Genomic DNA, 27,283 nt, shown 5'->3' with positions numbered 1-27,283 from the left:
GCTCTGTTTGGTTAATTTCTTTCTAGTACAACTCCTTCAGTCTCTGAAATGATATTCCTTACCTCTTGTGGCAGAAACCTGAGATAGTCCTGTGACATTTTTTGAGTGACCCCACGGTATTCAGAACCATCTTCCAAACTTTATTCAGCCTGTTCTTTCCCATAACTTTGCCCACACCAAGCAAAATACCTCTTCTAAAAGTTCACTGTTGGAATGCGCGAGAAACCTTTTACAAACTGAAAATATCTTCTTCAGCAGAAATGAGCATTTTTTTCAGTTTTGCCGTGTAGAAGGCTTGTTCAAAATCCACATTTCTGTGTTTCTTTTCAGGAACCACATATGAGAATTTATGAAGGACCTGAGTTTACCTAGCACTTTGGAAAGTGTTGTGATATATTTTACTGTCTTTTTCAAGTGGTTTTGGGGTTTTTTTTTCTATTCAAAGCAATGGAATATGCTGTTCACAGTCTATTTTGGGAGGTTTGATGCACGTAACCAGATGAACTGCTATTGAACCTTCCTATTACATGATCAGATTGCTGGTGCAGAGGCAGGTGGGAAATTTCTAGATACTCAGAATGCAATAAACCAGACAAAACTCTTAGAATTCAAAGTTTAAAAGGCTCGGGGGCATCTCCAATATTAGTGTACCTGTGTGTGCCTATTTCTTTCAGGGAGCACACATGCTAGTGCTTATAGTGTGAGGACAGTGTTCACATATGAACAGGAAGGAATGGGAGCAGAATTTGTTGCAGGGAAATGAATTTCCAAAGGAGAACTTGTTACTTCACCTGGCAGTGCCAAAATCTCTATCACATTTTGTCTATGATTTGTATGTAAAACCCTGTGCTAGCAAAAACTCCACAGAAAATTGTACCTTGAAAAACATTTGTAGAGCTGAACCTTACAGAGAACCTTCGTTTTCTTTCTGCAAGAGGAGATTTGTCCTTCCCACTGGGTTTCATAGCAAATATCCCTTTAAAGTAACTCACGTTTCTTTGCTTTCACTTTTCTATTGACAGCCCACTTGTTTGGCCATCAGAGAGCAGCAGTGAAAATAGAAGTTCTGCTCAAGGACTTTAAAATGGTCTCTGGTGTTATTTTGATTTAAAAAAATATCCTGACACTGGCAAGCTCAGGCATTTAAACCTGCCTCATGGGCCTCCCATATGGGACAGGCTCTTTCCCCAGGGTTAAAAGTTATTACTTTACATCACTACAGGTCTTGTTCTGGTGTATTTTACCCTCATTTGAGGCATTTTCCATTTTTAAGAACAACACAATACAGACAGGGTGTAACCAAATCCTAAACATGAACAGGAGTCCTGTACCATTCCCTAGGTAGGGTGTCAGTGCTTCAGACTGGGTTGACCCCTGATGCCTTCTCAAAGCAGCTCCTTCCTGAAAGTTTGTTTTCCTCTGTCCAGCTCCCTGGGTAGAAGAGAAGCTTCTGCTGAAGGCACATGATGCTTTGTCTGACCAGCCAGAGATATAATGGTCTTGGCCACCAAACAAAGAAATTTCATAACAATAACTTCTATCTGGTCCGTTTTCTGATTTTTCTGTGCTTGCCAGATTTTCTTTTCTCTCCTTCTCTCTCTTGCTTTAAAAAAAAATAAAAAAATAAAAGAACTGAGTTTCATTGTTTCCCTGTTAGCTCAGAAGAGCCATGAGCCAAGTTAGAGTCCCTGTGCTTTAGGCATGCCAGGGAACAAGCAGTCTGTCAGGGATCACAGATACCATCTTCCAGCCTCCTTCCTACAGTGGACCCTCCTCCTGCTAAGGGACTGTTGACTGAAAAGCCAGAGCACCACAGCAATTTCTTCCATGTCCTGAAGTATCTTAGGCCTTTCTTCTCTGATTTAAGAAGCGTGTCTGAGTTCAGGCAAGCATCCCTAAGTTAGTCTTTTAAGCCTTGTAAGTCTTCATCTGAATCCAAGCCCATGTAAGCTGAGATTTCACAAGACTCCTTGGACTTTTTTCCTATTGCTTAAGGTCTCCTCTTATGCTTCCCACCCAGCTGTAACCTGTTCTTTGTCCAGTTCATATCTCAACCAGATTCAAATGAACTTACAGGTGTGTACACAGTTGCTGTGTACAGCTTTGGAAGTGGGATGCTCAGGGTGATTCAGTTCAGACTAGCACACAAAACCCCCAACCAGCCTCGGATGTGAGATTGGCTGAGGCATGTATGCCTCCAGAAAAGCCTTATCCTGAGCTGACACATGCCTTCCACCCCGTTTGATCTTCCCCAACAAGCTGGAATAGAAAGAGCCACCAGCGGTCTCTCTGTGAAAGTCCTTTAGGTGATCTGAGTCCACATTTTATTTGTTTAGAAAGCGGGGGTTTTTTATTCTTGTTTCTTTTCAGCTCCTTAAGCCCATGCAACACCTGAAATGCATCAATACATTCCAGTCAAAAAAGGTCTCCCATTTTTTATGAGAAGCTTTGTGACCCAATCTACCTCATTGCTCTGCATTATGTCGACCCATTACTGGGTGCAACTCGAAAGTCCCTCAACATCTGAGTGCCAGAATCTATGACAGCAGAGCACAGGTAGAAGAATCACCTTATAGTTGTTTTGTTTTGTTGTTTTTTTTTTCACACTTCTGCTGTAAACTTCTAATATTGGCTGTTGTGAAATAAAGGATACACAAATTGGTAGTTTGTCTTAGTGCAGTTTTACAAAGTTCTTTTTCATGTGCTGATCAAAATTGTATTTACATTAGCAGGGTTTTTCAATCTGCTTAGGCACACTTCATTCTGCCCCCAAAGACTTGGTCGTATTTCTCTGTCTTTTCTGGGAAGCTACAGCATCTTGACTCAGATCAGGCTCCAGCAATTGTTTAGATCTTGTTTTAATTATTTTCTGGCCATTGTTGAGCTTTGTGAGTACCTCCATTGTTTGTTCCAGTTTGATTGCAGATATCAGCTCATCCTTTCTCTTCTGGGAAACTTGATTCCTCTGGTGATATTTGCCTGCCTCATAGCCAATATTTTTGGTGTGCAGATTGTTTTCACTGGAAGGAGAAATTGGTGACCTGTATTTCTTCAATACAATCATATTTGCTTATAGAGAATGAAGACAGAGACCTGCAGCAATGAACTAGGAGTCAGCATCTTTGCTCATAATGCCATGTTTCTTCTTAAGTAATTCTAGTCCTTTTTGGTGGTTTTATTTTATAGATGCTCTTTGTGGTGTGTTCTGCCTGCCACTAGTCATTTCTGCCACTTGTGCAGACACATATAGGTCTGCCATGCCATGAGCAGTGTTTGCAGTGTGTATTCAGTTCCCAGCCAAACCACCAAAGACAGATCTATGTACCATGTAGATTAGTTATATGCACAGTAATTTCTCTTGTAAAACAACAGAGCCTCTTTTTTTGCTCTCCCATTTATCTTGAATAAAAGGCTGCTACCAAACCCATAAGCTTCAGAGAGGTTTGGAAATATCCATATACCAAAGATAGTACCTTTGAGCTTTGAGACATTGAATATTCCAGTGGAATAATGAGACAGATTTGGGCTCCATCACAAGCCTTCATACAGACCTGTTGGTTAGCTGATAGTGCCTTAGGCTTCATATGACTGACTTTTCCCTCTTGGACGTACTGAAATAGCAGCAATTAATTATTCAATAGTCACAAAACTACAGTTATTAGTCTCTGAAGTGTATTTGGGTCTTTTACTGTAATTAACCTAAACTGCAAAACTAAATTAATTAATCAGAATGGTGACAGGCACACTTTGTATGTTACAAACAGATACAGGCTTTTTTATTTATTTATTTTATTTTATTTTTTTTTTATTTTTATTTTTATTTTTTATTTTATTTGAACTGGAGGACACATTGCAGCCTTCAGAGGTGGCTTCTTCTTCCTAAGCCTTCAAGTCTTTCCTCATTGAGCTTGTGGGAAATGAGTTTTGCAATGTTGCTTCACCTGGAAAAACTATTTGAGGAAGTCAGATTGGCCCTTGCATACCATTCCCCCCTCCCCTCATATTGAGAAGTTTTGCTCTGTTCAGTATATGTAGGATAATTATGTAGCTACCAGAAGGAATGAGTTAAATCAGTTTAGCTAGGCAACAGGGGAAAAGCAATACCCTTAAATGCACAACTGGAGAAGTTTAGAAGTTTGCAGTAACACCTTTCCTTTAATAAAATTGTGAGTGTCTGTTTGTAAGGTAGAGAAACCAGGAGGTGCTTTCTCAGTAGTGTTTTCCCACATGCCAACAAGAATAAAAAAAACTAATATATGGTTTATTTTCTAATGGAAACACGAATTCTAATAAAGTTTCTACCTCTATGCTGACCTGAGGGTTTGGAGAGGTGAGTGCTGGTCCTTGGTACCCAGAGATTTTTGCAGAAAAGCTGTGGTGTGACTTCCCACCAGGTCAGTGGGATGTCTCTGCTGATGCAGCCAAGTGCCAGCTGCTCTTCCATTGTCACTGGCACCAGCGTGACCTCTCTGTGCCACGTCCCTGGGGTCAGCATGACCTGTGGCTGAAACAGCAACTGTTGCCCATCCCTGCCCACTGGCCCCAGACAGGATCTTTGTCACTAAAACTCATATTTTTTCTGCTTTGGCCTGGCAGATCCTTCTCGTGATGAATCTCTAATCTTGACCCTTGTTCTCTGCTTGATCTGAACAGATATTTTTTTGCACAGCTGGTGAATTATGGCGGGTGGTGTTCTGGCTCCAACTCACTAATAGTTCTGGTTCCACCCTTAATGCCCTGCTTGAGACTCTGAACTCCTCCTCTAACACCTCTCCTGTCTCTTGAATGTTATAGATATCCCTGCATTTTTTTTTGTTTCAGATTTTCAGCTTTATGTCTTTTCCCTTTTCTATGATGTTCTTTTCGACCAAACTGTAAACCCTTTCTTTGCCTTTACTATTCTCTTTTCCTTCTTCAAACCCACAGAGACTCACTCACTCATCTACTCTGAAAAATCTTTCTTATCCAGAATTATCTCTGAAGGAAACTGGCTCTGAACTAACACTTACATTTTCCCAAGGGGCCAAGGCACATTTTTGAATTTCAGTTCCCTTATTTCTTTTTCTTTCAGTGACGTTTTTTGTGGTAACATCTCCAAAACACGGATAAGTTTTTCTAAACTGCCACCCCTAATTGTTTTCAGATATAAATCATGCATCTTAAAACTCACAAGTCATTAGTAATTGAAGGAACTTTTGGCATGTGAAAAATGATGTTTAAATGCTGAGAGGAATCTGGCAGAACATTACTGCCCTACCTTTCCAAATGTTGCAAGATATTCTTGGCTTATTGCATATTATATAACAGAGCTTTTAAACACAGATTATCTTTAGAAAGAAAGTCAGTGATTATTGTCAAACCACAGTGATGAATTAGCTGAAGCTGACGAGATGCATTTGCAAAAGGAACTGACCAAGAGAAGTGAGAAGTAGCCAGCCTGTCTTGGGAATAACAATGTTCCCAAAGAAAGTAAATAATACATGTGATTACACATTTATTGTTCTCTTGCAATGACTTTTCTGACTTCAGAGTAAACAGAAACTATTTACATTATGCCTGTCTGCTTTTCATAGGGCTAACTGAGGACTTCTGCCTGTCAGTATAGCAAAGCAATTGGCCAAAACTGGGGCCATGGTGAGATAAAATCAGTTTCCTGTTGGAAGTCCTGCCATACAAGCAATTTCTGACTGATGGAATCAGTGTGGCTGATGTTTTTTCTAAGACTCTTGCTGGCATTAGGAGAAGACCTGTACTGGGAGTAAAGTTAAAGGAATAGACTTTTTATGCCTTGGTTTGCTCATGTATTTTAAATAGATGCTATCTCTGAGTGCTGAGATTTTAGGCTTAAAAAACAATAGAGGAATGTGCCTTGGATGAACATACTCATGCTTCTTGTAGGGGTATTTGTGCACCCTGCTCAGACTTCAAAAAGTTCTTTTAAAACTGGTAATATTTTACCCAATTTTTTACTTGACATGTCATTGCAGACCTATGATTTCTGGAAGGAGTAAATTATAACCCACTTCTGTTGCAAATATTTAATAATTTGACCTTTTTTGAACATTTAATGTGCAGATTAAATATGAGTCCAGACAAAACTCCCACTGTTGGTGAGGTTTTGCCCTATTTGTAACTAGCAGCTTGCCAGAGAATGTGGTGGATTCTCCATTGCTTATAGACTTTAAATCAGACTAAATATCTTTCCGAGAAAGATGCCCTGCACCAACCACAATTTATTGGAAATAATTTAGGAATTGCTGTACAGCCTCTGGGCTATGCAGATGTCAGAGAAGGTGACTGCAAAGTTTCCATAAGATCTTTAAATCTACAAATACATGGCTGATCTTTGAAATACCAGGGTCTTAAATAAGTTTTTATTTTTTTCATCAGGGAGGTTTTGAGATCTTTGATGTGCTAATGATCCTAGTTGTCTGGCTAGATGATAAATCTCAGATGAAAGAAGTAGATGGTGAGTTAAGACTTCTTCCTCACCTCTACCTGGGAGCTATGGCACATCTTAGTAACTTCCTTAATAAATAGTATGTATGTTCAAGGGATTGGGCATGATTTTAATTGCAGCTCAGTAGGAAACTGTTTTCCTATTTTATGAAAGCTCTCTTGATTTTTCAAAAAAATGTTCTCATGCTCAGTGGAGCTGAAATCGTACCAGCCTTACACCCCCTTCCAGCAGAAAGCCCAGGGTTTAAGGCTCTGGGATTATAATGCCGTGGCCTTGTTCTGGGTCAGGCAGAGCAGGAAACTTATATTTTATCTTCCGAATCATTCTGAAAGAGTTGGGCTGGGGAATATGGCCTGTTCTCCTGCAAAAGTCCTCCTTGTTGTTTTGAATAGCAGCTCAATCCTGGACCCTGGAACTTCCCTGGGAAAACTGGCCAGTGCTTTCTGGTGAAAATGTCATGTCTCACAATTTGATATTTCTTGGCAGACACCTTCCTTCCCAAATAGTAAAATGTTTTGCCAGAAAATCCATGACCAAGTTCACTAGCAATTATCGCAAACAAAGTTACACTGGGATAGAGAGAGAGATCACTTAAAGCTGTGATGCTTTAAGAATCTCAGAAGCTCTGTGGACCATCAGAGATAGTAAATCATAGCAACTGTGAAGGCCAAGATGAAAACACTATCAAATAGAATATAAATTGTATCTCCTCCTTTAAGTGTTCAGCAGTTTTTTAATGAATATGTTTACATACTTTTAAATCAGAATTTTCTTTCAATGTTAGTGTATACATAAGAGGAGGAAAAAAAAAAAGAACAAAACCTTTTCTGCTCAAAATCAGATTTATTAAGTGTAAACAAGTGTCCTTCCCAGTCTGTCTGAAGCCGACAGTTCTAAATTTTGCCTTTGCAGAAAGTATTTAACATAATGTGTGTAAATATTATGTTAAAGGTTTCATGTCCTGTTTCAAACAGTGGCCAAAAATTTCCTTTCAGACTTTAGGTTTTCCACTAATTTATTTCATATTAAATCAGAGCAGGCTAAAAAAACTGCTGATCAGATCTTTACTGAGCTTCATTGTAATGTAGTTTAAGTGGATGCAGACGGCTGGTTTTTCTTTTTCTTTATTTCTTCATTTTTTTCCCTCCATGTCTGAAATATTATACAGGAGACTGAAGTTCTTGTGGCATTAACATGAGAGTCTCAAAATGGGCCAAAAAATAAATATTATAAAAATATGTCATCCAAATCAAATACTGTGTGAATAAGGGAAACTGGAGAGGTTACAATTGTGGTTCAAGGTTTTACATGCAAGGTACCTCAAAAGTCAGCTAAATACGTTTCAGATGGATGTAAAATGCAGAGAAAATGTGTTAAGTATCTTCCCTTGGTGAGATCTCAAGCCTAGCTCAAATAACAACCTTGGAGGTCAAGCTTCTATGTGTACCTATGGAGTGATGGAAGTAGTCTCTGATTCCCCTCTCCCTTTGACAACAGCATGTCCCTGGTAAAAAGGCAGAGGATCTGCTATGCCCTGACAGTGCACCATGAACAGCCTTATGCTCATCAGCAGTCAAAAGCCTGGGGGTGCCCAAGAACAGCATATGAAGCCTTTAGGTTTCTTTACACTGGGCAAAAACTTCGGCTACTGACTGCCCATGGAGCTTAAATGTATAATTGTCTTAATTATGCTAAATTGCACTGTGTAGTCCCTTAACAATTATGTGGGTTGGCAACAGTATTAAATGACAAAAATGGCATTAATACAGTCATAGCAATGCCTAGCAGAAGCATGAAAGTCAGTAAATACCAGAGTCTGCACCGGTTTCCTGTGAGGAACCACTCTCACCACTGCACACTCTGGCAGCTGCAGGAGACTTTAGCACAGGGGGTGATCGTAATGTCACTGATTACGTAAAAAATCTTTGCTTATGGGACAGCTCTAAGAAAATGCTTACTTTGAAATGTTCAATAAATAGTGAATGTTTGGGGCAAACACTTTTTGCCCAGTGGTTCACGTCAAAGGGCTGATGTTGGCTATAAGAACTTGACTGAAGGTTTTTCAGCTGGTTTGGAGTACAGCTGTGAAGTCTTACCATGGCTATCACAGAGCTGGTCCAATCCAATATTCCAGGACTGTTTCCACGAGCAGATTATTTTCAGGGTACAGTTCTGTTTGACCATAGTTCTTTGCCTGGAAGCCAGGGACACAAATCCCTGAAACAAGTCTCAGCAGTGAAAACTGAGGAAGAACTTGCTCAGGAATTCTGGAGACTAAAATCTCAATATTTTTTGCAAGTGTCTAGTTTGTGACTCTGCTAGACCTTCCTATTGACTCAGGTACTGCAGACCATTTTCCTTCCTCTCCTGTCCAAGGCACCGGAGCTGTCTGTGGCAGCCCCCTGTACAGGTGGGCTCCTGCTCTCAGGAAAGGTGCAATTCTTCCTTCTTTTCCAGAAAGATCAACCTGCTGCAATACCTCCAGTGTGGTTAAGAGGTTCCTTCCCTCTTGCACTATGCAAAATATTATCTATTTTATTATAAACATAGCAATCATATTTAATAATTTAAATATTTTATATTTAGTGTTTTTGCAAACTTAAAATATATTGCATTTGTGTAGCAATCTGTGAACTACAAATGTGGCTTCTCTGCCACACACTACTTTCCATAAGACTTATCAGAGACCTGCCTTGTTTCAAACCCTGTGACTGGCAACAATAAATACAGTAGCTCAGATGAGCAACCAGACATAAGTATGAGCTTCAGGGAGCCCCAGGAAGTTACAGAACTGAGTGCCATCTTTTGTGCTGAACTGTTTGAAGGAAAAGAAAAACAGGTTGTACATATTTGACCAGCTTTGCTTTGAAATAACATCAGAAATGAAGAGAAAGGAGCTTGTTCTGATAGAGTTTTTGTGTTAGGATTTTTTAAGGGGTGATGTAGAATCCTCTTCAGTTAGCACACTTTTTATGTGTCTGTTTTTAAAGAGATGGTTAAAAGTTATGGGCATGAAATAACATGGCCACATCAAGGAATCCCATCCTAAATATTAGTGAGGCATTTATGCTTGTTGTCCTAAAGTGCTGCTAAAATCCAGAGCAAGGCCTTTAAGCTAAGCTACCAGATTGACTGTCTCTGCCAGTGAACTCATTTGTAGAAGCCAGGAGTAATTTATATTATCTCAAAGTAATAACAACTTGTGGAGAAATATTTTTTCATGTAACCATCTGTGGAAAAATCAGTGCATTCCTCTCTTCATACTCTGGGCTAACCTATAACTTAATTCCTTAGGTATTTATAAGGATAGCTCAGTGTGTGGGATTTGCTAACAAACCCTCCTGAATTCTAGTTTGGGTTTCCTCTGGTGAGGTGAACATGCATATCCCCAAGTAAGCCATCTGGACAGACCTTGTTCAGTCTGAAGAATTTGACACTCCTGTAAGGTTTAAGCATTCCTAAAAAATTTTGGATTCCCTTACAAATTATATTTACATTTTTTGATAGTGTGAGTGTAGCCAAGACGGACTCTATCTGGAAGAGGTCTCATATTTATCAACTGAATACCTACTCTTTGAGCAGTGAAGAGGGTGAACCTTAGGAAAGCAAAGAAAATCTCTTTGAAAGAAGGCAAGAGAGGTATTTTATTAAGCTGGCATGCCTTCTTGCATTTGAAGTCATATCTTATAGTATATATGGCCAAGGTTCAACATGATGTGGTTTGAAGTTGGTTTCCTTTAGCAAATAAAAGTATATATTCAGTGGATGAACCTTTCTTTCATTGCAAATTCAGACACAAACTCTCTCCAGATTTTGGGTAATTCTGCTCCCAGGGCTGTGACCAATAAGATGAAAAAGATGAGAGCTGTATACAAAGCTTCAAGACCTGAGATTTTGGTTTAAGGACATCTCTAAAACTGACAAATCCCTCCATATACAATCTCCCCCACAACTAACTATCTAATAATCTACAAAGATTTACAAAAATGTGTTGACAAATGAATGCTCTGTTTGTATCTAGGTGTTAGCATTCTAAAAATAACCTCAGTCTGTCCTCCTGAACTCGCACTCAGTAGTGCTCCTAAAAGCACTCAAATAAAACTTCACAGTTAAAGAATTGCTTTATCAACCAAAATTATCTATAAGAATCTTGAGGAATTTTCTGGTAAATAAAATATTGCACTGCAAATATTTGCTCTGCTTTAACCTGGCATTGTTCCTGTTCTGGTTCTATTGACACTTTGAGGGGAAAGACACATTATCTTTTTGAGCTGTGTCTCAGTATTCCTGATCTAGTTTCTTTACTGAATCTGTTACAGCACCAATTATCTAAAAAAATGACATTTGATACTTTGATACAAGTGTAACAGTGTGTCAGCTCTGTTTCTTTTCAAAACAGAGGAGGACACAGAACTCAGCAAGTGCAGCTCGTTTAAAGTAAGAAAGCTTTCACTGGTCCCAGCATTATTCAGCTTCCACATTTATTGTGTCCATCAGTTTCACACTTGACAACTACTTCTGTCCATAGAGATATTATAACAAAAAAGATAACTTACTTGTTGAAGGAATGGTTTACATCAAAGAAAGCATTCCTGCAGTGCATTACAGGTATAGCTGAGGAGGGTGTAGGGTTTAGGAGCCTTGCCAAGGTCCTGAATGGTGCAGCTCCGTGACTCATCTCACCTGCAGTTTTATCTCTTTGTATTCTTCATTTTGGGTGTCTACTGCAGGCTGTGGTTCCCTCTGGGCTCGTGACAGTTTCAGAAGGATCATGGTCAGACTCAACACCTGAGGCAGTCGTTAGTGAGGTGCTCTTTGCTTTTTCCCCTCTGGAAGACACAACTTCCAGCCTGAAGTAGAGGAGAGCTTTACAGTCCATGCTCCCTCTTGCCCTACCGCTCTCAAAACTTAATTTTAAAGAGTTTCTAGGTTAATTTATTTGTTTACAAAAGATGTTCCCTTGAGAGAATGGGCTGGGTTCACATCTCACACCCGTGCAAATCTGGAGTAATGGCTTTCGTCCTGGAAATCATTTTAGTTTATGCCTCTGCAATAAACCAGGAGTTGGCTACTGTGTTCTTCCCTATCATCATTTTAATTCCAGCACATACTTGTATATGCTCTGCAGTAAAATTAGAGAAAGAAACATCTGGCAAACAAAACTATTACCAAATAAATGTTGCCCATTGGCCCTGATTTCACACTCAGGATATTGAAAACAAATGTTCTGGTGCTATTGAGATCTTGACATGTTTGTGTTTGGCTAGTTGGGTCAGCTGAAATTGCCTGTGTTCACAGTGATCCCTGATGAGAGATGCTTTGAGTCATAGATTATTTAGACTATTCTCAGCATGGGGTACAACTCAAAGCTCCTTAGCAGCAGGACTCTCATAACAGTGATATAACCCAACAGCAGGTCCTCTGACCTGCCAACACACTTGCCACTTCCAGGGAGTCTGTGTAGCTAAACAAAATATTTGTGAACTAGTGGGAACACAGGAGTCACCTGCTATGAATCTGTCTTTATTTTAAGGACAGCCAGCACTCTGTGGCCTGTTCTGATTTCCTGGAATACTGTACCAGGGTTTTGTGTGGAAATGGACCACATCTCAAGAGATGCCAACTGTTTTCTTTTCCTCTTGTCTACTCATTTGGAAAAGAGTCCATACACAGTTTGGCATCTTCTGTTCCAGTGCAGATTTTAAAGGTAGAATGGAACCAGCATCTCTGCTCAGATGTTGATTAAACAGTGATGAACTAGGCAACACAGTCCATAGAAGAGACTCACGAATAGTCCCAATTGGCATTTTTGCTGACTCAAGTCAACAAAGTCTGCATGCAGGGACATGAGAGGGAGAAGAAAAGAGTAAGAGCACATATTTGGGTGAGGGCTGATACCTCAAAATATGAAGACCAGTGACTTCACCAGGAATACGCACCTGTGTGTGCTCCAACCTCCCTTAGACTTGTCCCTTGCAGCTGACTCCATCCCTTCCTTTCTTCCTCTTCCAACACAGAACCTCACAGAGAAATCCAGCTTCCCCAAACAGGACCACCCTTTCATCCCAACACAGTGTAGTTGCTCTTCCTGCTTGCCCAGACTGAAATCAGCTTGTTATTAACACAAACAGGAGCAGGGAGCTGATACATCCTGCAGAAAATGCTTGGCTTTTCCATACATGAGTCACAGAATCACAGAATATGCTGAGTTTTAAGGGACCTACAAAGATCATCGAGTTCAACTCTTAGTCCTGCACAGGACTATCCCCAAGAGTCACACTATGTGCCTGAGGGTATCATCCAAAAGCTTCTTGAACTCTGTCAGGCTTGGTGATGTGACTTCCCTGATGAGTCTGTTCCAGTGCCCAACCACCCTCTGGGTGAAGAATTCCCACTCAGAATATTCTGTGATTCTGTGAACCTTTTTCTAATATTTAACCTAAACCTCCCCTGACACAACCTCAGGCCATTTCCTTGGGTCCTGTCACTGGTCACCACAGAGAAGAGAAACAATGTCTGCCCCTCCTCTTCCCCTCAGGAGGAAGTTGTGGAATGTGATGAGGTCTTCCCTCAGCCTCCTCTTCTCGAGGCTGAACATACAAAATGTTCTCAGTTGCTCCTCTTATGGCTTCTCCTTAAGGCCCTTCACCATCCTTGTTGCCCTCCTTTGGACACTCTCGAAGAACTCAATATCTTTCTTCTATTGCGGTGCCCAAAATAGCACACAAGATTCCAGGGGAGGCCGCCCCAGTGCAGAGCAGAGCGGGACAATCCTCTCCCTTGACCTGCTGGTGATGCTTTGCCCAATGCCCCTCAGGACACAGTTGGCCCTCCTGGTTGCCAGGGCACTGTTTATTCCACTGCCACTGACCAGGACCCCCAAGTCCCTTTCTGCAGCATTGATTTCCAGTATCTCATTCCTCAGTCTCTATGTACATTTGGGTTTGCCCCAGTCCAGATCCAGAATCTGGTGCTTTCCTTCATAGAAATTCATGTGGTTGGTGATTGCCCAGTCCTGTAATTTGTCGAGGTCTCTCAGCAGGGCCTGCCTGCCTCTGAGGGAGACAAGAGCTCCTCCCAATTTTGTGTCACCTGCAAACTCGCTCAGTGTCTCTTCCAGTCCTGCGTCCAAGTCATTTATCAAGATGTCGAAGAGCACAGGGCCTAAGAAGGAGCCTTGTGCAACCCCACTAGCAACAGGTCAACAGTCTGATGTCACCCCATTCACTATCATCCTCTGTGCTCAACCCATGAGCCAATTGCTCACCCACTACATGATGTGTCTATGCAGCTGTGTGATGGACATTTTGACCAGGAGGATCCTGTGAGAGACACTATGGAGAGCTTTAGTGAAATCCAAGAAGATTACTTCAACTGGCTGCCCTTGATCAACTTTTTTTTTTCATAAAAGGAAATCAGGTTTGATAAGCAGGACTTTCTTCTCATGAGACCGTGCTGGGTGTGATCAATGACTACGTTGTCCATCAGGTGTGTTTCATACCTCCCAGAATAATCTTCTCCATAACTTTACCAGGCACTGAAGTGAGACTGGCAGGCCTGGAGTTTCTGGGCTCCTCCTTCTTGCCCTTCTTGAAAATGGGGACAACATTCACGAGCTTCCAGTCAGCTTCCAGTCAGAAAACTCATTCCTCATACACAGTATGCATCTTTGTCTCTAGACAATCCACCTTTTCTTCCATTTCTATCCTTCTTATGGTGCTGTGGAGAATACCAAATACACTGCCTGGTGTAGGCTGTACCCATTAACTTCTGGCTGTGTAATATGTTCTTACCAGACACCTCTCACCTTTCTGGATGACAGTTACAACAATGTTAGTGTTGTTTGGTTTGGGCTTTCTGTCTTTATTGGAATAATTTCTCTATTCAGGAAGGACTAAGTCAGTCTCAGTAGTCTTGTAGAGGCCTTAGAAGAAACAAAGCATTCAGCCTCAGCCACTTATAATCACTTTAGTGGATCCATTATTCTACCAGCACATGCAAATTTGGTCAAAATGAAACACTTCAGAAAATGTATTGATTTTGTCAGCACTTTGGTTAAAGAAAATAAGAAGGGGGAAGGATTTCAGTCCTGTTGAAATGTGCTGTTTCTAAAATACTGCTATTTTAGCTTTGGTTTTGCTTCAGAAAAACTTTTCTTTGGCATTTTAATATTGTGTTGGTTTTTAATAAAATTAAAGTAAAAATCAGAAAAGAAACTGTCTTTTGTTGAATTCTGAACCCAGCAGGTTTAATTTTAAAAGAGAATAAAATGCATATCTAGGTCAGCAGCAATCAGAACTTGTTTCAGCACAGATATGCACTAAGCCAAAAAAGCTTAGGCAATGTCCTTACCATCTCCTATCATCCGGCTCTATCTGGGGAAAGTGGAACTGCAGGGGACTCAAATAACAAATTAACATGGAATCATTACAAGTAATTTAACTTCTGAAATGGGATATTTCTGCATGAACAATAGATACAGATTGAACCCCCTTCTTTCCCACAACTGTCAAACATGTTTGTTTTTATGAGGCCTGGGATAGAACTCAGTTTGACTTCTTGATAACATCTTCTTTGTATCCAAGCAAGTGAATGTGGCACAGATTTTGAAAAATTCCTATATACATGCAAAATCCAAAATGATTTTTATGTCAGCTTTTTGCTTTCTGCCTGAATTTTTCTTCACCTCCTCTTTATACAAAGATTTAAAGACTTTCAGTTTGAAAATTTTTATATAAAAAACACCTGCTGAAGAAAATACATTTTTATTTATGAAAATCTGCTGATGTTGACAATATTTGATGATTTAGTGATAATTTCTAAGTGATCACTTGTAAATAAAGCATTTGATCATTTTTTCAGACAGTCTTATCAGTAACAATGGAGAGTATATGTCTAATTCTTCTTATGCCATCACGGTAAAATCTGTCCTTAATTATAAATTTACAGCAAGATCGTTTTATTATCCTTAGCAACATGGCAGAGACAACAGAAAAAGCTGACTGAGTATGAGAAATGTCCGGTGACCTTACAGTTCAAAAATGTCATCATTAGGGAAGTCTGGCAAGAACAAGGTGGTTGTGTGTCATCCCATTAAGTCTGCCTGTATTAATGAGCAATTAAAGTGTAGTCACATGGATGTAAGTGAAAATGATTGGGAGTGAAAACTCACCCTGCCCCCATAAAAGGAGCCAGTTGTTTAATTATGAACACACAGAGGATCAGACTTACAATCAGATCCACTATGTATTTTAATTCATGAATCAAGCTTTTGTGTAACTTAGAAAAAGAAAAGCTGTGATTTAATTAGTGGCATGAGAGTTGGACAACCCAATCTCATTAGGACTAATCACTTTCCAGGAAGTGCTGAGTGCCCTGTCTCACACAGCATCTCCCAGAAATGATCACTATTTTGCAGGACTGAGCTCAGTGTTTAATACAACTGTTGCAAGAAGATGTCATTAGCTGTGTTAAGGAGGGCAAAACAGGGACAGAAGGTTGCTATTTTTGAAATGAGTATGGGAATCCAGGCTGTTCCAGCTTCCTCTTAAAGCTCATTAAACCTCACAGTTTGCCACCTACCGCCAGTGTAGACTCGAAGAGCAAAGTGGATTTTATTATGAAGGGAAATAACAGAGGATAACTCCGAACAAACAAGGAAGTTAGGCAGGAAGAGGTCGGATTTGGGGAAGACGATGCACAGATGTTTTCAGAAGTTAATACATCCACGTGGGAGCAGCCACCAAAGGAATCACGAAGGGCAACAGAGGGTGCCATTGTGCCACTGTGCTAACGGTGTTGGCCTTGGTAGAGATGGTTTCCCTCTGAGATCTAGTAGATAAAACACAATCAGATATGTATTTATTTATAAATCTTTGAGATATTGTTTGCATGCCAGTACTGACAATGCAGGCAGGAGGGCATTGCACATGTTTTCATGTATAGATATATTTACACTAATAAATAAATACATTGTTGGGAGGGGTGAATAATACAAAAAAAGCACATCTCTTAGGTAGGCTGTGATAAGCGTGTTCAGCACACATTCTTTCCTAGCTTCATCTGAAATCTATCCACTAATTTCTGGATCTGGCAACATAAAGGCTCCAAGTTAAGCTCTGTCTCTTCCTCCCTCCCCAGTGCTTTGTCATTGGAATATTTCCTTACAAATCTGCTCTGGCTCATGGTCTAGCAGATCAAAGTACTCAGTCATTGACAGCATGTGTTTATAGTAAAAAATGCCATAGCTTCATATCCAGATTTAGCCCTCGCCTCTCAGTGCTGTAGAAAAGGGACATTTTTAGATATCGATGCTCATTCCTGGCTCTCAAGTTATCAGAATTTACAGTTGTAATGTTCTTATGAACAGAGTAACCTATTTTTGGTCAGAATGAAGGCATGTGATAGACCAAAACTATTAAGGCCCCTTTGTTTATTAACAGGATGGTAAAAAAGTAGTCCTAATTAAATATTTTTCAGCTCTCCTAAACACTCCCAAAATAGCCCTGTCCATAAGGGAAGGGGTATAAGCAGAGGGTGTGACGGGGCAGCACGGCTCTCGTGGCACTCCTTTGGCTGCCTGCATAATTCATACCACTTGTTATGTGCCCAGCCCAGCATTCATCTGACAAAAACCTCTCCCCCCTCTGTGGTGTGTTCCTTACCCGCGTCGCAGACAGGCGCTTGCACACTTCATGTGGCATTTGCTTCACAAGGCAGAAGACACTTAGTGAGTAAAATCACTGATGCCCTTTAAATCACTGCAAAGCGGGTCGAGGTCTTAAAAGCTTAAGGGGAGAAGCTGAGCCGTGCAAACGTAGGGTGTAAAAGCTCTGTTGTACAAACAAGAGCCGCGTTCCAAGGATGCTGCCACCTTGGATTTCACTAAAAACAACACCCCCCTCTACTAGTGCTGAACTATTTAGGCTGTGAATCCTCAGGACAGTCAACCTTTATTTTGAACCTGGTATTTTACAGTCCTGCAGGCTGGTAATCCTTTCTCCCGTGGGACCACAGACTTAGGTACCTGTTGTGTTTTTGCAATACGGATTTGAATACAAGATTTGGTTTCTCTCTGTGTTTGAAAGACAATAAAGACCCGGCTAATTACAGGTCCCACTTGCTGTCTGTAGAATATATATGTTCCATAGAGTTTGTTTGGCATTCAGATGGAACAGCAAGGAGACCAGCTAAGCTCCTGACTAGGAGCATTGAAGCTTTGACCCTGGAAGACTTTTTTTTTGAGCAGAAGTGTGTGTTCAAGGAACAAAACCATGTGCCATGCAAGTCATTCCTGCTATAAACAGGGTATCTCATCACAGTGCCATCAATTACAATGAACTGAAAACTATGCACAGTGTTTCAGTGAAAACCAACATGAAAAAAGACATGTCAGAAAATAATATGACTCTTTTTGTATAGACTCATCTGAAACTACTGTTTTCCCTCAAGTTTTGCTTTGAAGGTGAAGAGGATCAGGTCTGTAATAGAAATGTCTCATGGAAAGAGAAGTAGAATTATTCAGTGTGAAAAGGTCCAAAATATACACAAGAAGGACTCCAGACTGTCAACAGCTTGGAGGTAGAGGGGCATACTTCCACTCCTATGGTGAGTGTCCCGAAAAAGACTGAAAAGCTTTCAAACTTGAAAAATAGAGGTTTTGTTTGAACACAGATTAGGATGATTAATTTCTAAGCAGCGAAAACTCAATGTGGTTAGGGTAGCCAGAAGGGAAAGAGCAAGGTTTCTGTGCCTACCATATGCCAAACAGCAGTACATGAACATGGAAGATGAACTGCAAGCTCAAACCATAAGCTTCTCTGGGACAGTCTCTAATGACCAGGACAAATGAGAAAGCAGTATTTAGTTCCAGTGATCTCCCTGGAAGTGTTCAAGGCTGGGTTGGATGGGGCTTTGAGCAAAGCAATCTGGTGGAAGATGTCCCTTTCAGTGACAAGGGGGTTAAAGTAGGTGGTCTTTAAGGTCCCTTCCAACCCAAATCATTCTGTGATTCTGTGAACTTGGTTGTAGAGCATGTCCATGCACATGGCTTTCTTTGCCAGCAAGCACTAGTGTGTTGGGCAAACAAAGAAACTATCCAACTGACCACTGCCACACCACCATTGGGTGCCAACAGAGCCCACAGTGCAAAGGAATAACCGTGTTTTCTCTGTTGATAAACTTGATTAAAACTCTTGTTGGTGCGAGGGAGCCGTGAACCTTCACCTACTGTAAATTCGTAAGAGCTGCCATGATCAGCCAGATTTTTCTTTGGAACAAAGGAAACTCCCCCTTTCAGACCTTCAAAAGTTAGCCTGGTGGCTAATGTTGCCAACCTCACCCTTCCTGTCCCCTCCTCACCCACCTTTGATGGTAAGCCAGGTATTGTTTGGATGATTTATACACACGGGTTTGTTTCTTCACCACTGAAATGCCATCAGCTACAATGGATCAGCTCTTTCTTTACCTGAGCACATTGTATGCATGAGAACTGATAATTTTAGTTGTTTTCTGTAAATCCCATGGAATTTATGTTCACAGGTGCTCTCTGAAAATGCAGTAGCAAAGCATCACCATGGTCCCTCTGAGTCAACTGCAGGGCCAATTAGTACTAGAGGAAAAAGTGGCATCCTCTTGGACATGCACCCTTGAAAGAGACCTGAGCACTTCTATGGTTTCCCCTTGTACCTACAAATTACTTCAGGCCTGAAGTGCCTGGATTTATCCTTTACAAGTGTTTACATTCTGTTTTACTGTAACTTTTCATCTTAATTTCTATCCCAGTACGGAGCCAAAACTGGAGCTTCTATCCCATGGAAAATTCTGATATATCATATTCTGTTTCTATTCTCAGTCAGAATTAAAAGAATATGTTTAGAAATTCCAACTTGGAAGAAACTCCTACCTCTACTGCCCATCACCTGAGTTGTCCCTATTTAAATATAGCTGAAATGTTTTGGCAATCTGTTTTTTTTTTCATCTTTCTATCACAATAGATAAGAGATTTGAAAGTTTCCTATAATCTCTGTAAACAAGTTAGAATTGTCAGAAAGATTTTCATTTTGACAAAACAGTATAATTTTAACAAAAGAAGTTATTAGTTACATAAGTTATGTTAGATAAATATGTTAGTCTTTTTCTTCCTTAACTTCTGTCAAGTTCATGAACACAGAGACACAGAGGAGACCCACACTCTTCTTCTAAAAATCTTTTTTGCCTCCACAAAACCTTTTTCCACAAAAATCTTTAGCTGTGAACGATGCCATTTGCTGATTTGAGACATTGGCACTTATGCCCTGGTCCATAGAGAGTCCTTCCCAAACAGAGGGAAACAGCTGGCTGTGGACAGTATACTCAGACTTTCTCACTTACACAATTGCACCTTAACTTGAAACTCTAGCACTTAACACTACACTTAGTCTGCCTCGCTACATTCATCCTGTGATCTGGAATACCACAAAAAACCAAACAAAATGGTGCGTTGCCTCTTCTGTAACAAATGCTGTGTAATCATTTCCCAGAAAGGGCTGCTGTCATTCTGTGTAAAAGCACAGTCAGGACTGTTTTCTTAATCCCGGAGGTACTCTTGCCCTTGCCCTCCCAGGAACGTTTGGAGAAGAAGAGTGGTAAGGAAAAACAGAGGCTATGGCATGAGACAATTGCACAGCACTACATTTATCGTAATTTTCAAATAGGATAACAGTAAATTACATGAACAACATGCTAAAATTACAAAACTGCAAACAGTCACCACTTGTTTTTTTATTGGCACACTCCACCCCTGAACGCACATCTTGAATATACCCAGATCATGATGCTACTTCCACTAGCACAATGATTTGGCCTTTTGCTTCCTAGAATTTGGAGAGAAGGCTTTAGCCTGACTAAAAGGGAGAAGATTCAGATAATTTTTCTTAAGGAAAAAATGTTTAGGATATCATCTACAAGCCATAATCATGAACTTTCTCCAGGACATTCAGGTTAAATATGAGACAACTGCCATCATTATTAAATAGTATAGAAAAAAGTGTATTTAACCTTGATGCCTCCGTGTATGTGCTCTTCCCATTGAAAAGCCTGGAGGTGGAGGTGTGATGAAGTGATACCTCTCTGCAGTGCTACATGTTCCCCTGGTAAGGGGCTCTGCTGTTGAACCTTACAGCCCAACCCCGCCACACCAACTTAGCCAAAGTGCCAAGGACAAACACTGGTGTGACCAGAACATGAGGTCACTGAAAGAGAAAAGCATTACCTTCAGTCGGACAGTCCTTTAGATAATTATCTGTTAGATCTTGAAACTCTCAGATCCTCTGGGGCTGGCACACAACAGGAAGGTGGTGGTACCCTTCCCATCCCATCTTTCAGCACGGGATCCATGTACTTTCTTTGGAAGATTATCCACATGCCATTGTCCATCCCTGCATTAATCACGTGCCATTATTTAGTTGCCATTGGTTGGAGTCCTGTCTCCAGGGTCTTTGGTGGAAAAGGCCTCAAATGACCTGGGTCAGGATCCATGTAAGAAGATCTTATCTTGCCATGTAAGAAAAGAGCTTCTCTCAATTCTTGTTTCGGATGTAGTCCCTCACTAGACATACATGGAAGATATATTTTAATAGTAATTATCTCCTGGTGCCAAAGATTGTTTTTTAAATTTCTCTAAATCAGCTTTAGTACACTGTCTCTGTAGCACTCTCTGTAAATTTGTGTGCACACACAGTTACACGTAGCATGGGATTGCACACTATCTAAGCAAGAGCTTGTTTCGTTTTTGTCAGAGCCCAACCATAACACAGTAAGAGTTAATCTCATCGTTCAAAACTCAGCACTTTATCCAACTTTCTGTCCTGCACGGTCGCTGCATCACCTCCTGAGCTATGCAGGGTGGATAATCAGCAACATCATTGCACCACAAGCTGTCAGGTACCAACCGACCACGGGAACGCGGTCGCCTGGGGTGGAGGGAGTTACTACTTGCTCCATGGCATCTGTCAGCATATTGCCATGAGCTTTCATTCTATATTTATGAAAAGGTACTGAGGCACAGCAGGCATTATGCATGATCTTCAGCATAAAAAAGGATCATGCCCTTATCAGTTTTCTGCAGTAATTCACTAAATGTCATTGCTGTTAACCAGGTCTCCCTGGCACGCTGTGGTCCTGCTGAAATGCAGTGCTGTCCTCACACCCCTGTGAGTGTTTGCTCTGTCATGAGATCTTCTGAATGCTGGATGTTTGATAGGCCAGTTAGCTGCCTGAAAAAATATTTTCATTTTCTCTTACTCAATGCTAGAGCCACTATTTCAACTGAAAATAGCTTGGAGTAAGTATTAGGTTTTTTTAAAATAAATTTTATAATAGATTCTGTTTGTGGAATCACTGATTAGTGTTCCTGTGCTGGCTTTTAAAGTGCAGCATGGAATATTGCAGAGAAATGACATTTTTACCACTGGAAGTATTATATTTTAATTGTGTCTATTTTTGGAAGGCTATCCTGAACTGTTCATGAAAAAGCAAAGTAAAACGTTTTTGCTCAAAATCCAAGATATATGTCTACCTCTAACAGAGATCTGATTGTTTTACCTTAATGGCTCATTGTAGTTACTAGCTACTTTTTCTGAAGCTTAAAGACATTGCAAATAAAAAAAAAAATTAAACTTCATCAGCTGCAGATTTAAGGAGAGAATTTAAAACCTCAGTAAGAATTCTAAAAATAAATAACAAAAAGGTAAGATCCTAGTTTGGACGGCGAGTTATTTTTGACATTATTTGATACAAGAACTCAACATGGATATTTTTGAAGTATGGTTCTCATTAACATTTGGATAGAGTACGTTTCCTTTTCTTGATTCAATCACAAAAAAATTCCACTTACAGATAGCCCATATAATAGTGCAACCTCTTTCACACATTACTACATCGTAACCCACTTTGGCTGCACTTGCTTCAAACAGGTCCACTCTACACATATGGCCTGGCTTTAGTATTTCTTGCTCCCATCTGTTTTAAGTTATCTTCTTTGGGCTATGTTTTACTCAGAGATGCTCTTCAGCTACATACAGAAAGGCAGTTTTTGAGAGAAAATGTGAACAACAGAGGACCTTTATGCTCTTGCAACTGTGAGAGTTCATTGGAGTTGACTGATCCTACTGCTGTAGATTTTGGCTTTGCAGAGTTTGTTAAACCCCATTTTGTCTACACAGTCTAAGTTTACATTACAAAACCCTAGGGGCCTGGTTTGGAAATCCGTGATTAATGTGAATATTCCTGCTGGAGAGCAGTGTCTTGAAAAAAAATGTCTTTTATTTTCATTTTCCCAATCACCTCTTTCCCTCCTTGCCTCTCCCTCCAGGATGTGAGTACTGACCACATCCTCCATCCTGGAGAAGTAAAACAACAGTCCTTGCCCGAAGGCTTTTCCATCCTTAGTAGACAGGTTAAGTCAAAATCTAGAAGAGATTTCTACTGTCTTCCCCAACCTTTTGATGTGCTTCAGGATGGGCTGGGAAGCCAAGAGAAGCAAATCCAGCTCACAAGACCTTTTCCTACCATTCAACCTCACTCCACGCTCATGAGATGGTTGGACCATTGAAGTCAGTGCCTTGTTAGGAAGTCCACAATCTTCTCCTTTCTTGTTCTCTCCTGAAACTCGATGTTCCCGACACAGTGATGCCACTTGACATTACTGATCCCTCCTAAACACCTGCTATCAAATGCATCAAATCTTTTCTTGTCAGCTTGCGTAATGCCCCAGGTCTTTGCAGCATCGAGCAAAACTGATACCACACAGCTGTTGTAGAGTCTTATTTTTTGTTTTGCGGACATGTCACTGCCCCATGCTTTTGCCCTTGAATTTATTTACATCGATATTCACCTCATACTGGTCAAGCTTAAAATGACATCAGATAAAATCCGGGCAGAGTGGTCCAGAGTACTGGGAATGGGAATAAAATACGAACACGGCCATGATTGTAACTGACCTCAAAGAGGAAGGACAAATCCACTGTTTGGTAAAGCCATTATTTAACCAAAAGCTTTGTTGTTTGTTTCTACTGAAAGTTTCAATTTTTAGGATTTTTCTTTTAAGGTGATTACTGGCCTTTGGACCAAAGATGAGCCAGAGGATTTTCAATTCTTGTTATTAGCTGGAAATGCTGAATTTATGAATCTCCTTAGAATGGAGGGATAGAAGGCAACAGATCTTAAATAATCTACTAAGAATGAAGGATGAATTTTCTTTTTCAGAACGGAAAACTTGTGATGCTTCTGAATTTATTGATGAAGTTCTGCACAAGAATGTAAAAAGGAAACAACACAGAGAAAAAAAAATTGGAAGTAAGAGCTCTGTGTATAATTGTTTTCATTTTTCCAGGGGTAGAAACACCATTTATAACAATTTTTAAAATAGTTTCTGACTTTTTTTAAACTTACATAAAGAAAGTAAAAGACAAACATTGATCCTCTTCATTTTTAAATTAACCTTCCCTGATTTGTTTTGTCTTCTGTTAAAACTTTCTTTATCTGTGTCAGTATGGAAGACTAGAAAAATGTGTGTGTATTTTTCCATAATGTGGAAATAATTTGTAATAAATTTAAAAAAAAATCTGAAAAAGGTTATAGTTGTGGGGAATGTATTTTTCTTATACACAAATTGCAGGAAACATCCACGTGACATACAATCAGACTATGCCAGCCCATATAGAACAACACATATATTCAGTAAATGTAACGTTATGTCACAAAATAAAGATTCCTTCCTAGAATTACAGAATTTTATGGAAAAAAAAATAATGCTGTATGACCTAGACATGGAAGCATATAGTAAGCATAAACCATTAAAAAAAATTAACCTATTCCCCAATACTGAAGTGGGCATTAACAATACAAAAAATATATGTTAAAATATTTATAAAATATAATTATTGAATATTGAAAAATATTGAAAAATATTTTAAAATATGTAATTTAAATGCAATTGTGCAGTTACTTTATATTAATAAAGTATATATTTGTATATACTTTATAAAGTATGTATATTATATTATAATACCATATTATTATAATTATTAATAATAAATTTATAATAATATTCAAATATAATAATATTATAATAATAGAATTATAAATAATAGATCAATAATACACTTTAGAAAAAAACCCTATTGAGACAAATATATATAAATATTTTTCAGGTAGATGTTTTTATATTACTAATTTTTAATTATATTTTTACATAGTATAGTACTGCATATGTTATAGATAATATTGTTAGCTATTACAGGTAGGAATAAACTCTACAGCTGACAATGTCACATTTCTGGTAATTAACATAAGACTGTATAAAACTTGGGTGCATTTTAATTTTTTTCCTGCTTATTAAAAATCATGTGAACATAGAATTATCCTTTCTCAGGTTGTAGTTTTGTAACTTTCATGTAACTTTTACTAACCTAGGCTAGGCTTGCCTTTTATAAGAATAATGAAATATTTTTATCTTCCACAGGAATAACATTAGTACGGAAGTAAGACACAAAACAACTACTCCATTCAACAGTTCAACATGTGAACCTTTACTGTGACCATTTCTACATTGCTTGTTCCAAAGATTGCTTTTATACTTTACATATCTAAATACCTAAAAATATAAATAAATATAAATGTAAATATAAAATACATAACGTCTGTGTGCCATTAAAAAGCATATTTGAGAAGCTATTCCTTAACTATGAGGTAGTTAAATGAGTTTAAGTTGAAAAGAATTCCAGTCTGATCTACAAAACCTCTGCAGAGAAAAGATTTCCATTCACAGGAACAGATGTTATAAGTTCTGGGGTTTTAGGGTTGCTTTTAGATTTTGGTCCCAGTGAAGACAGGAGTAATAGACTCATCATTACTATAGGAATAAAATCTGATCATAAACAGATATTGCAATAGATCTTATATTTTTATTTTTTTTCCTGGAAAACTGTCTTTGCTATCCAAGATTCAAAACTTCTATTCTTTTGAAGTTAATAACATGAATAATTTTGGTCAGAATTTTTAAAAAAGTCTTCAGACATTTGAGTTGCAGTTTTAAATAGGAATTTTTGCATTTCAGTGCAAGTAATAATATGAATTACCACTACTGCAACTCTGATTTGCAAGTAAATACACATTATTTCTCTATGAAAAGCATACTACTTTATAAAAGTGACAATTATTTTTCAGCTCTATCATGTTTTCTTTACAAAATGGGACTCTTGTCTATTACATTTTTAAGTCCCTATTTGGCTGAATTTGTTTTGAACCAAACAGTAGCACTGTAATGACAAAGAACATTTTAAAAGCTTTAAAATGTGAGCTGGACACTGTACAGAACATCTCCTTTAATAGCAACAGTGACAGGAGGTAGAGGTGCCTTTCAACTGTCTTTTTATTTTGCCAAGACCATGTCAAATGAGCTAAAAAGAGGCCAAGTGACACTGAGCCTGTGTGTGTGTCTGAGGCCACCAGCTCTGGGCAATGCACAAATGAATTCTGAGCAGGAGTTACCTGCAGAAACAGCAATAAGCCAGGTGATTTTAACTGGAGTGTCAACAACATGCAATGTGATATTTCTTCAGTGTAAAGCATGAGGGTTTGGATTTTTTCCCCCCCTCTGTTTTATTTTTTTTATATTTGAGGTCTATTTGGGTGTGGCCAAAAAGAGCAGCACATCCCTGGGCCATAACAGGCTGCAAACCACACTTAGCCTGGAAAGAGGTCCTGGCATCCAGTGGAGCTGAGGACTAACAGCCTAGAAATGCCTAGAGAATAAGAAGATAAATCCCATACCAAAAGGAGGGAGCAGCATAGTGAAGATGATACAGAAGGTCAATGGAAAGACATCTCAGTCTCCAGCTCTTAAGGATGACTGAGCTGAAGTAACTGCTCCACCAGTGAGATGAAGATGTCAGACTTGGGAACATGATGCTCCATGAGACCAAGCACGGGCAGACCTGACTACCATCAGCAAAACTTTGATTTCTTGAAGAAATGAGTTTGGAAACACATATACATAAGGACACTGTGCCCAGAGTGGAAGATTTGATCTAGAATAACACCAAAAGAATATCTCTGGGTGGGGAATGCAATGTTGTCCAGTTGAATTGTTTCCCAGAGCACAGGCAGTATGGGCAGGTGTCCTCTGTAGAGGTTGATGACCATAAGGGTGGTTGGCTGAATCACTGCCCTTCTCCTCATGGGATGCCCTGCCAGCTTTGATCTCTGGAGCCAATGCCCCCCTGGCTGAACAGCTGCTCACGGGATTTTCCAAGAGGGCTCCTGTCTCTGTGCTTGTTAGCCCTTCTGAGCTCATTAGCCCCTCTTGGCCTTAAGCAGAGAAGCCCCAGTGACATTTACTGCTGGATGAAAAGCCCCTCCTGTTATTTGGCTCTTCTAGTGAAGGATGAGATTAAGAAACTCATGGCATAATACGGCCATGTGGTGACTTTGGATAGCCAGCTGGAGTCATTTGGGGAATAATGCCGTGTGCATTAATTTTGATTTTGTACTTTCCTCAAGAAGCTTGGTGAGCTAGAGGCAGACAAAGGGGTAATCAGCTATGACACCAAAACTTCAGTCTCAAAGTTGTTTTTTTCCATGTGAATCTGCCAGAACCCACAAAAGCAAAATACAAAACTTCCCTAATTTTCAAACTGCTCAGGCTTTGTCTTCTCTGTATCTCAAACAGGAATATAATTCTTTTTATGTGAGCCCCACGGGGAGCTACTATGAAACTTCCCCCACAGGTAAGCATGGTTGATGGATTGCAAAAGAAATGCCTTAACAATTGGTCCTAAGGTA

The 27,283-nt window shown here is 39.6% G+C and overlaps 2 long non-coding RNA genes across 2 annotated transcripts; one reads left to right on the top strand and one right to left on the bottom strand.

Moving 5' to 3' along the window:
* Positions 1-16,050: 16,050 nt before the first annotated feature.
* Positions 16,051-20,933, bottom strand: LOC108640257. The gene is made up of 2 exons (XR_001921048.1): positions 20,712-20,933; positions 16,051-16,291 (listed from the first exon to the last, which is right to left on the bottom strand). It is a non-coding gene; the product is annotated as an uncharacterized LOC108640257 (long non-coding RNA).
* A 2,435-nt stretch (positions 20,934-23,368) lies between these two features.
* LOC115307660 lies at positions 23,369-25,043 on the top strand. The gene is made up of 3 exons (XR_003916003.1): positions 23,369-23,469; positions 23,705-23,794; positions 24,963-25,043. It is a non-coding gene; the product is annotated as an uncharacterized LOC115307660 (long non-coding RNA).
* Positions 25,044-27,283: the final 2,240 nt, after the last annotated feature.

The sequence above is a fragment of the Manacus vitellinus genome, unplaced genomic scaffold, assembly GCF_001715985.3.
Source record: "Manacus vitellinus isolate BGI_N305 unplaced genomic scaffold, ASM171598v3 scaffold_0_pilon, whole genome shotgun sequence".
Lineage (NCBI taxonomy): Eukaryota > Metazoa > Chordata > Aves > Passeriformes > Pipridae > Manacus > Manacus vitellinus.
The sequence above is the reverse complement of the archived record's forward strand: the minus strand, read 5'-3'. Positions and strand labels throughout refer to the sequence as shown.